The 12,278-nt window shown below is 42.5% G+C and overlaps 1 protein-coding gene across 2 annotated transcripts in view; it reads right to left on the bottom strand.

The window, feature by feature from the left end:
- Positions 1-12,278, bottom strand: part of TK2 (thymidine kinase 2) — a 238,139-nt gene that overhangs the window by 141,311 nt on the left and 84,550 nt on the right. The window lies entirely within an intron of this gene.

The following is a 12,278-nucleotide window of genomic DNA, read 5'->3' as shown; positions in this document are numbered from 1 at the left end:
CTGAGATGAAAGCGAGCAAACGGGATGATATCCATTGCTGCTACCATTAGTCCGATGACTTCCATACACTGAGCCACTGATGGCCGATGAATGGACTGCAGAGCTCGGCAAGTATTTAGAATCTTTGATTTTCTGACCTCCGTCAGAAATATGTTCATGTTTACCGAGTCTATCAGAGTTCCCAGGAATGGAACTCTTGTTTGTGGAACTAGTGAACTCTTTTCTACATTCCCTTTCCAACCGTGAGTTCTTAGAAATGAGATTTGGCCAGATAAGTTGACGCCTGGATCAAGATATCGTCCAGATAGGGCGCCACTGCTATACCTCACGACCTGGGAACCGCTAGAAGGGACCCTAGAACCTTTGTGAAGATCCTTGGCCAACCCGAAGGGAAGAGCCACAAACTGATAATGTTTGTCCTGAAAGGCAAATCTTAGGTATTGATGATGATCCTTGTGGATAGGAATGTGAAGATACACATCCTTCAGGTCCACAGTGGTCATATATTGACCCTCCTGGATCATTGGCAAAATTGTACGAATGGTCTACATCTTGAATGATGGGACTCTGAGAAATTTGTTTAGATATTTGAGATCTAAAATTGGTCTGAAGGTTCCCTCTTTTTTGGGAACCACAAATAGGTTTGAGTAGAACCCTTGACCCTGTTCCAGCTCTGGAACTGGGCAAATTACCCCCATTGTGTAGAGGTCTTTTACACAGCGTAAGAACGACTCTCTTTTTGTCTGGTCTACAGACAAACGTGAAAGATTAAATCTTCCCCTTGGGGGAAAATCTTTGAATTCCAGTTGGTACCCCTGGGTCACAATTTCCAATGCCCAGGGATCCTGTACATCCCTTGCCCAAGCCTGAGCAAAGAAAACATAATTTATGCTTACCTGATAAATTTATTTCTCTTGTAGTGTATCCAGTCCACGGATCATCCATTACTTGTGGGATATTCTCCTTCCCAACAGGAAGTTGCAAGAGGATCACCCACAGCAGAGCTGCTATATAGCTCCTCCCCTCACTGCCATATCCAGTCATTCGACCGAAACAAGACGAGAAAGGAGAAACCATAGGGTGCAGTGGTGACTGTAGTTTAATTAAAATTTAAACCTGCCTTAAAAGGACAGGGCGGGCCGTGGACTGGATACACTACAAGAGAAATAAATTTATCAGGTAAGCACAAATTATGTTTTCTCTTGTTAAGTGTATCCAGTCCACGGATCATCCATTACTTGTGGGATACCAATACCAAAGCTAAAGTACACGGATGATGGGAGGGACAAGGCAGGAACTTAAACAGAAGGAACCACTGCCTGTAGAACCTTTCTCCCAAAAACATCCTCCGAAGAAGCAAAAGTGTCAAATTTGTAAAATTTTGAAAAGGTGTGAAGCGAAGACCAAGTCGCAGCCTTGCAAATCTGTTCAACAGAGGCCTCATTTTTAAAGGCCCAGGTGGAAGCCACAGCTCTAGTAGAATGAGCTGTAATCCTTTCAGGGGGCTGCTGTCCAGCAGTCTCATAGGCTAAGCATATTATGCTCCGAAGCCAAAAGGAGAGAGAGGTTGTCGAAGCTTTTTGACCTCTCCTCTGTCCAGAGTAAACGACAAACAGGGCAGATGTTTGACGAAAATCTTTAGTAGCCTGTAAGTAAAACTACGTCCAGATTATGCAAAAGACGTTCCTTCTTTGAAGAAGGATTAGGACACAATGATGGAACAACAATCTCTTGATTGATATTCCTGTTAGAAACCACCTTAGGTAAAAACCCAGGTTTGGTACGCAGAACTACCTTGTCTGAATGAAAAATCAGATAAGGAGAATCACAATGTAAGGCAGATAACTCAGAGACTCTTCGAGACGAGGAAATAGCCATCAAAAACAGAACTTTCCAAGATAAAAGTTTAATATCAATGGAATGAAGGGGTTCAAACGGAACTCCCTGAAGAACTTTAAGAACCAAGTTTAAGCTCCACGGGGGAGCAACAGTTTTAAACACAGGCTTAATCCTAACCAAAGCCTGACAAAATGCCTGGACGTCTGGAACTTCTGCCAGATGCTTGTGCAAAAGAATAGACAGAGCAGAGATCTGTCCTTTTAAAGAACTAGCTGATAAGCCTTTGTCCAAACCCTCTTGGAGAAAGGACAATATCCTAGGAATCCTAACCTTACTCCATGAGTAACTCTTGGATTCACACCAATAAAGATATTTACGCCATATCTTATGGTAGATTTTCCTGGTGACAGGCTTCCGAGCCTGTATTAAGGTATCAATGACTGACTCGGAGAAGCCACGCCTTGATAGAATCAAGCGTTCAATCTCCATGCAGTCAGTCTCAGAGAAAGTAGATTTGGATGATTGAAAGGACCTTGTATTAGAAGGTCCTGCCTCAGAGGCAGAGTCCATGGTGGAAGAGATGACATGTCCACTAGGTCTGCACACCAGGTCCTGCGTGGCCACGCAGGTGCTATCAGAATCACAGATGCTCTCTCCTGTTTGATTTTGGCAATCAGTCGAGGGAGCAGAGGAAACGGTGGAAACACATAGGCCAGGTTGAAGAACCAAGGAGCTGCTAGAGTATCTATCAGCGTTGCTCCCGGGTCCCTGGACCTGGATCCGTAACAAGGAAGCTTGGCGTTCTGGCAAGACGCCATGAGATCCAGTTCTGGTTTGCCCCAACGATGGACCAGTTGAGCAAACACCTCCGGATGGAGTTCCCACTCCCCCAGATGAAAAGTCTGACGACTTAGAAAATCCGCCTCCCAGTTCTCTACGCCTGGGATGTGGATCGCTGACAGGTGGCAAGAGTGAGACTCTGCCCAGCGAATTATCTTTGAGACTTCTAACATCGCTAGGGAACTCCTGGTTCCCCCTTGATGGTTGATGTAAGCCACAGTCGTGATGTTGTCAGACTGAAATCTGATGAACCTCAGTGTTGCTAACTGAGGCCAAGCTAGAAGAGCATTGAATATTGCTCTTAACTCCAAAATATTTATTGGGAGGAGTTTCTCCTCCTGAGTCCACGATCCCTGAGCCTTCAGGGAGTTCCAGACTGCGCCCCAACCTAGAAGGCTGGCATCTGTTGTTACAATCGTCCAATCTGGCCTGCGAAAGGTCATACCCTTGGACAGATGGACCCGAGAAAGACAACCAGAGAAGAGAATCTCTGGTCTCTTGATCCAGATTTAGTAGAGGGGACAAATCTGAGTAATCCCCATTCCACTGACTTAGCATGCATAATTGCAGCGGTCTGAGATGCAGGCGCGCAAATGGCACTATGTCCATTGCCGCTACCATTAAGCCGATTATGTCCATGCACTGAGCCACTGACGGGCGTGGAATGGAATGAAGGACACGGCAAGCATTTAGAAGTTTTGATAACCTGGACTCCGTCAGGTAAATTTTCATCTCTACAGAATCTATAAGAGTCCCTAGGAAGGAGAATCTTGTGAGTGGTGATAGAGAACTCTTTTCCACGTTCACTTTCCACCCATGCAACCTCAGAAATGCCAGAACTATCTCTATATGAGACTTGGCAATTTGAAAGCTTGACGCCTGTATCAGGATGTCGTCTAGATACAGAGCCACCGCTATGCCTCGCGGTCTTAGAACCGCCAGAAGTGAGCCCAGAACCTTTGTAAAAATTCTCGGGGCAGTGGCCAACCCGAAGGGAAGAGCTACAAATTGGTAATGCCTGTCTAGAAAGGCAAACCTTAGGAACCGATGATGATCTTTGTGAATCAGTATGTGAAGGTAGGCATCCTTTAAGTCCACTGTGGTCATGTACTGACCCTCTTGGATCATGGGTAGGATGGTCCGAATAGTTTCCATTTTGAATGATGGAACTCTGAGGAATTTGTTTAAGATCTTTAGATCCAAGATTGGTCTAAAGGTTCCCTCTTTCTTGGGAACCACAAACAGATTTGAATAAAATCCCTGTCCTTGTTCCGTCCGCGGAACTGGATGGATCACTCCCATTACTAGGAGGTCTTGCACACAGCTTAGGAATGCCTCTTTCTTTATCTGGTTTGCTGATAACCTTGAAAGATGAAGTCTCCCTTGTGGAGGAGAAGCTTTGAAGTCCAGAAGATATCGCTGAGATATGATCTCCAACGCCAAGGGATCCTGAACATCTCTTGCCCACGCCTGGGCGAAGAGAGAAAGTCTGTCCCCCACTAGATCCGTTTCCGTATAGGGGGCCGTTCCTTCATGCTGTCTTGGGGGCAGCAGCAGGCTTTCTGGCCTGCTTGCCCTTGTTCCAGGACTGGTTAGGTTTCCAGGCCTGTCTGGAATGAGCAACAGTTCCCTCTTGTTTTGAAGCGGAGGAAGTTGATGCTGCTCCTGCCTTGAAATTTCGAAAGGCACGAAAATTAGACTGTTTGGCCTTTAATTTGGCCCTGTCCTGAGGAAGGGTATGACCCTTGCCTCCAGTAATGTCAGCAATAATTTCCTTCAATCCAGGCCCGAATAAGGTCTGCCCCTTGAAAGGAATGTTGAGTAATTTAGACTTTGAAGTCACGTCAGCTGACCAGGATTTAAGCCATAGCACCCTACGCGCCTGGATGGCGAATCCGGAATTCTTAGCCGTTAGTTTAGTCAAATGAACAATGGCATCAGAAACAAATGAGTTAGCTAGCTTAAGCGTTCTAAGCTTGTCAATAATTTCATTCAATGGAGCTGTCTGGATGGCCTCTTCCAGGGCCTCAAACCAGAATGCCGCCACAGCAGTGACAGGCGCAATGCATGCAAGGGGCTGTAAAATAAAACCTTGTTGAATAAACATTTTCTTAAGGTAACCCTCCAATTTCTTATCCATTGGATCTGAAAAAGCACAACTGTCCTCAACCGGGATAGTGGTACGCTTTGCTAAAGTAGAAACTGCTCCCTCCACCTTAGGGACCGTCTGCCATAAGTCCCGTGTAGTGGCGTCTATTGGAAACATTTTTCTAAATATAGGAGGTGGGGAAAAGGGCACACCGGGTCTATCCCACTCCTTGTTAATAATTTCTGTAAGCCTTTTAGGTATAGGAAAAACGTCAGTACACACCGGCACCACATAGTATCTATCCAGCCTACACAATTTCTCTGGAATTGCAACTGTGTTACAGTCATTCAGAGCAGCGCAATACACGGAGGTTCTCAAGCTTAAATTTAAAATTAGAAATCTCTGAATCAGGTTTCCCCGAGTCAGAGATGTCACCCACAGACTGAAGCTCTCCGTCCTCATGTTCTGTATACTGTGACGCAGTATCAGACATGGCTCTAACAGCATTTGCGCGCTCTGTATCTCTCCTAACCCCAGAGCTATCGCGCTTGCCTCTTAATTCAGGCAATCTAGATAATACCTCTGACAGGGTATTATTCATGATTGCAGCCATGTCCTGCAAGGTAATCGCTATGGGCGTCCCTGATGGAATTGGCGCCATATTAGCGTGCGTCCCCTGAGCGGGAGGCGAAGGGTCTGACACGTGGGGAGAGTTAGTCGGCATAACTTCCCCCTCGACAGAACCCTCTGGTGATAATTCTTTTATAGATAAAGACTGATCTTTACTGTTTAAGGTGAAATCAATACATTTAGTACACATTCTCCTATGGGGCTCCACCATGGCTTTCAAACATAATGAACAAGTAGGTTCCTCTGTGTCAGACATGTTTAAACAGACTAGCAATGAGACTAGCAAGCTTGGAAAACACTTTAAAACAAGTTTACAAGCAATATAAAAAAAACGTTACTGCGCCTTTAAGAAACACAAATTTTCCCAAATTTTGAAATAACAGTGAAAAAATGCAGTTACACTAACGAAATTTTTACAGTGTATGTAATACACTTGCAAATGGATGATTAACCCCTTAATACCAAAAACGGAATAACAAATAACAAAAACTTTTTTTTAAACAGTCACAACTGCCACAGCTCTACTGTGGCTTTTTACCTCCCTCAATACGACTTTTGAAGCCTTTTGAGCCCTTCAGAGAAGTCCTGGATCATGCAGGAAGAAGCTGGATGTCTGTGTCTGTAATTTTTGCTGTGCAAAAAAACACCAAAATAGGCCCCTCCCACTCATATTACAACAGTGGGAAGCCTCAGGGAACTGTTTCTAGGCAAAATTCAAGCCAGCCATGTGGAAAAAACTAGGCCCCAATAAGTTTTATCACCAAACATATGTAAAAAACGATTAAACATGCCAGCAAACGTTTTAAAATACACTTTTATAAGAGTATGTATCTCTATTAATAAGCCTGATACCAGTCGCTATCACTGCATTTAAGGCTTTACTTACATTACTTCGGTATCAGAAGCATTTTCTAGCAAATTCCTTTCCTAGAAAAATATTTTAACTGCACATACCTTATTAAAGGAAAACCTGCACGCTATTCCCCCTCTGAAGTTACCTCACTCCTCAGAATATGTGAGAACAGCAAAGGATCTTAGTTACTTCTACTAAGATCATAGAAAACGCAGGCAGATTCTTCTTCTAAATACTGCCTGAGATAAACAGTACACTCCGGTACCATTTAAAAATAACAAACTTTTGATTGAAGAAATAAACCAAGTATAAAACACCACAGTCCTCTTACGACCTCCATCTTAGTTGAGAGTTGCAAGAGAATGACTGGATATGGCAGTGAGGGGAGGAGCTATATAGCAGCTCTGCTGTGGGTGATCCTCTTGCAACTTCCTGTTGGGAAGGAGAATATCCCACAAGTAATAGATGATCCGTGGACTGGATACACTTAACAAGAGAAAGAGAGTCTGCCCCCTACTAGATCCGGTCACCGGATCGGGGGCTGCCCCTTCATGCTGTCTTGGTAGCAGCAGCAGGCTTCTTGGTTTGTTTACCTTTATTCCAGGCCTGGTTAGGTCTCCAGACCGACTTGGATTGAGCCAAGTTCCCTTCCTGCTTAGTGGAGGAAGAGGAAGCAGAGGGTACACCTTTAAAATTTCGAAAGGAACGAAAATTATTCTGTTTACCCCTCATCTTGAGAGACTTGTCCTGAGGTAGGGCATGACCCTTACCTCCAGTAATGTCAGAGATTATTTCCTTCAGCTCAGGCCCGAATAGGGTCTTACCTTTGAAAGGAATAGCTAAAAGCTTAGACTTGGATGAAACATCAGCAGACCACGATTTTAGCCATAACGCTCTGCGAGCCAGGATGGCAAAGCCTGTGTTTTTCGTCGCTAATTTAGCAATTTGAAAAGCAGCATCAGTAATAAAAGAATTGGCTAATTTAAGAGCCTGTATTCTGTCTAAAATGTCCTCTAAAGGTGTCTCCACCTTCAGAGACTCTTCCAGGGCGTCAAACCAAAAAGCTGCTGCAGTAGTTACTGGAACAATGCAGGCTGTAGTCTGTAAAAGAAAACCCTGGTGAACAAATATCTTCTTTAGAAAACCCTCTAATTTTTTATCCATAGGGTCTTTAAAAGCACAACTGTCCTCAATGGGTATAGTTGTACGCTTGGCTAGAGTAGATATAGCTCCCTCTACCTTAGGGACCAATTGCCAGGAGTCCCGTATGGTGTCAGATATAGGAAACATCTTCTTAAAGTTAGGAGGGGGAGAAAACGGTATACCTGGTCTATCCCATTCCCTCTTAACAATTTCCAAAATTCTTTTAGGAACCGGAAAAACATCTGTGTAAGTAGGTAACTTCTAGATATTTGTCCATTTTACACAATTTTTCTGGGGGAATTGTGATAGGATCACAATCATCCAGAGTTGCCAAAACCTCCCTGAGCAATAGGCGGAGGTGTTCAAGTTTAAATTTAAAGGACGTGATGTCCGAATCTGTCTGAGATAACACATTTCCTGATTCTGAAAGTTCTCCCTCAGACATAAAATCCCTAACCCCCAAATCAGAGCATTGTGAGGGTGCATCGGAAATAGCCACTAAGGCATCAGAGGGTTCAGTATTTACATTAATACCCGACCTACTGCATTTACCCTGCAAACCTGGCAGTTTAGATAATACCTCTGTAAGGGTAGTAGACATAACTGCAGCCATATCTTGCAAAGTAAAAGAAGTAGACGCACTAGAGGTATTTGGCGTCGCTTGTGTGGGGGCGTAAAAGGTTGTGACACTTGGGGAGAATTGGATGGCATATCCTGATTCTCTTCAGACTGAGAATCATCCTTAGGCACACTTTCATTACCTAAAATATGATCTTTACAGTGTAGGGCCCTTTCAGTACAATAAGGACACAAAGAAGAGGGGGTCCCACAATGGCTTTTAAACACATAGAACACTGACTTCCCATGTCAGACATGTTGGACAGACTAGTAATAACAGGACAAGTCGTTCACAATCTTTATTATATAAGAAAAACAATTCAGCAAAAAAACGAGTACTGCGCCTTTAAGAATAAAAATTGTACACTGTTTTTTCAAAGTCGCTAAAACATTATGCAAAATGATAAATTTTGATGATGTGTGAACCTAAAGTACAACCGGATATTGCACCACAAGTAATAGGAGAGTTAACTCTTTAATTCGAGTAAGTTAGGCAGTAAAAACGTTCTGCAGTAAAATACAACTAAATTGCTTCTGCACCTCGCCACAGCTCTGCTGTGGTGTCTACCTGCCCCCAAAGACCTGCTAAAACGATCCGGTCCCACTCCGAAACACAGCCTCACAGTCTGGTCCTAACCGGAGCTAATGGCTTCTGTTCTCTCCAGAATCCAACTGCGCACTGAGGCGTGAAAATTAGGCCCCGCCCATCATGCCTGATGAGCCGAAAAACGTAAGAAACCACATGGGAAGCGGTTTAAACAACCGGCCAAGAAATAAATGTGAAATATACATACCATGTGAACCCCTCAGATAAAAATAAAGTCAGCCTTGATAAGCCCCATATTCGTTAACATGAAGCATTTCCTAGGCTGCCCCAGTGTCTAAAACCACATAGCCCTTAAGTATCCCATGTTTCTCTCTAGTAGGGATAATTATACACAGGTTGCTACAGTACCACCCTAACAAGGATTACTGCTCACCCTTTCCCAGCATGGGGAATATGTCAGCCAAATTCTGATATACCAGGTCTCCTCAGAATGTAAATGACTGCACATACCTTAATACTGCTTGCAGCCAGAAACGTTCCCTCATACTGAAGATTTCTCCTGTACTTTCTCAGCAAATCTTGTGGGAACCAACATGGATCTTAGTTACAACTGCTAAGATCATCAGACTCAAGGCAGAATTCTTCTTCTATGTCCTGCCTGAGGAAAAACAGTACTCTCCGGTACCATTTAAAATAAAAAAATCTTGATTGAAGAAAACTAAAACTATCATTTTATCACCACATAAACTTTACCCTTCTTATTGCTAGCATAGGCAAAGAGAATGACTGGGGGGAGGAGTTAAGGGAGGAGCTATAGAGCAGCTCTGCTGTGGTGCTCTTTGCCACTTCCTGTTAACAGGAGGATTATATCCCACAAGTAAGGATGAAACCCGTGGACTCGGTATATCTTGTAAAAGAAAGGATGATAATTTGTTTTAAAAAGGTTTAGACTTGGCTGTTATCCTATAGCAACACAACAAAAATGTCTTGTAATTACAAGCTGTTTACTGTCCTTTCAACAGGACAGAAAGGTCAAAATTAAAATGTGCACAGGTGCATTTCAATTTTAAATTACAAGCATGTTTGCAATATAATTCCATTAGCAAAAATGCTTACAGGATATGTGCTTTAAAACTGTAATAACTTTTGCTATAAATTCCCTGTGCACAATGCAGAGTCATGGGACACAGATTAAGCAATAGATTGGGTACCAGACTCTAAATTCTAGCTCACATTGCAACCTGGCAGCCTCTAAAAAACATAATTTATGCTTACCAGATAAATTCCTTTCCCCAGCCAAAGGCTTACATATCCCTTCAACTTCCTCATTACCACAGTCATTCTGCCGAGGGAACAAGGAAAAGTAGGAGAAACATTAGGGTATAAATGGTGCCAGAAGAATAAAATAATTAATATTGGACTGCCCATGGACAAGAAAAAACTGGCGGGGGCCATGGACTCTCCCTATCCGGAAGGAAAGGAATTTATCTGGTAAGCATAAAATTATTTTTTCCTTCCTAAGATAGGGAGAGTCCACGGATTCATTCCTTACTGTTGGGAAAACTATACCCAAGCTCCAGAGGACACTGAATGAATAACGGGAGGGAACAAAAAGGAAGAGGCAGACCCTATTCTGAGGCCAGCCTGCAAAACGTTTCTCCTGAAAGCTGCTTCAGCCAAAGCAAAAACATCAAACTTGTAAAATGTTGTAAAAGAATGTAAGGACCACCAGGTAGTCGCCTTACAAATCTGACCTATAGAGGCCTTGTTCTTAAAGGCCCAAGAGGAAGCCACTGCTCTACTGGAATGAGCCATTATCCTCTCAGCTTCTTAGACTTTTTAACCGTGTTAAGGCATGTGAAACATAACTGAGTGGGCGGGAAAACCATGGCCTCCTCACAATATAAACAGGTAGGATTTAGTACAGAAGGAGTACCTTCTAACATGTCAGAGTCCTCCAACTCCTAAACCCAGACAGTTAACATAGGAAACACTCTCCTCAGGTTCAAGTCTCAGCCAGAATGGAGGAAATGAACATAGATGTTATTACAAGTACAGCAAGTATAGGAGCTGTGCAACACTTTCAAAAATGAAAGTGAAACTTGAAAGTGAAACCTGTTTGTTCCAGCCAAAAACACAGTCTATCAGCCCAGGAAAAAAAATCACACAAAGGAGCATGTAAATAATACACTGATTAATTAACCCCAACTGTTCAATAAACCCCCCTCGGAGGATATTAACCTTGGATCCTATCAAGGTATAAAGGAGCCACACTGTGACCCTGTTATAGCGATTTATGTGTAACAATTGAAACAATCTTACCTCCAGGATCCATGCTGTGGAAGTGTGACAGTCTTATAGCAGCACTCCTGACATGGACTTGAGTGAGAGAAAGCAGGCAGGCAGTGAAACTCGTCAACACTGATTGCTTAGGAGCTGTTCGCAATAGTCTAAATGGTTTCACAGAAAAACTTTCCCTGTATCTCCAGACTCTAACTTTCATCAATAGTCTCACTGAGAGGTTGACATAACTACTTAAAACTCCAGTCCTATCTTGAAGGGCAGATACCCTTTTCCAGGACTGTCCGAATCATATGACACTTCTCTGCCACCTCCTAACTAGACAAAAGGTAAAGAATGACTGGGGTAATGAGGAAGTTGGATTTTTAAGCCTTTGCCTCCTCCTGGTGGCCAGGTGTTGTATTTCCCAACAGTAAAGGATGAAGTCGTGGACTCTCCCTATCTTAGGAAGGAAATTGGCATTTTAATATATATATATATATATATATATATATATATATATATATATATATATATTACAGATTTTGTTTTTAAATGAAGTTCCTGTGCTCAAAAATAAACTGTTTTCTTCTTATGTCTGTGGGCGTGCCAGCATGCCAGCTTTGCGCAGATATTCACTTAATGTTTGTTTCAAATTACTTTAAAGGAGACACAAAACAATTTTTTTATGTCATGAGTCAGAAAGAAACTGCAATTTTAGCAAACTTTCCTATGTAATTCTATTATCAAATGCACTTCATTTTCCTGGTATTCTTTGTGGAAAAGCATACCTAGGTAGGCTCTGGAGTGTGCACGAGTCTGCAGCATTATATGGCAGCAATTTTGCAACAATGCTTTTAACAATGTTATAGATTCTGCAAACAAAATTAATATATAGGGTTTAAAAGTGTAGAACATTGTTGCAAAACTGATGCCATATACTTCTCCTGACATGTGCAAACGACCCTGAGCCAAAGTATGTTCTTTAACAAAAGATACCAAGAGAACAAATTAAATTGAAAAGCTTTGGTTTTTGAATTGTACACTTTATCTGACATGAGTGTCAGTATTAATCTTCACTGCATAAAATAAGTTCCGCATAAGACATGCTGGAAGCCCAAGCAGTCTCGGTTGCAAGTTTGTGAACTTCCAGCATCTGCCTTCATACGGTAGCAGAGAAACAATATAAAGATCTCTGAACTTATACCACTTCCCTTCACAGCGATGCAGTGAGTTCTTCTAAACTTATTGAGAAGGGAGAAGTGGACAAGATATTATCGTGATCTCCTATAAAAACATATTCATAGCAACAACTTTTCAGTGAAATCTAATATATACCTGGATTTAAAGACAAATTATCAAAAGGGATAGAAAAATCTAAATGAAACTTGCATGATTCAAAGAGCAGGTAATTCTAAGACACTTTTAAATTCACATTT

This window comes from Bombina bombina, chromosome 1, assembly GCF_027579735.1.
Source record: "Bombina bombina isolate aBomBom1 chromosome 1, aBomBom1.pri, whole genome shotgun sequence".
Taxonomy (NCBI): domain Eukaryota; kingdom Metazoa; phylum Chordata; class Amphibia; order Anura; family Bombinatoridae; genus Bombina; species Bombina bombina.
This window is presented reverse-complemented; position numbering and strand designations above follow the sequence as displayed.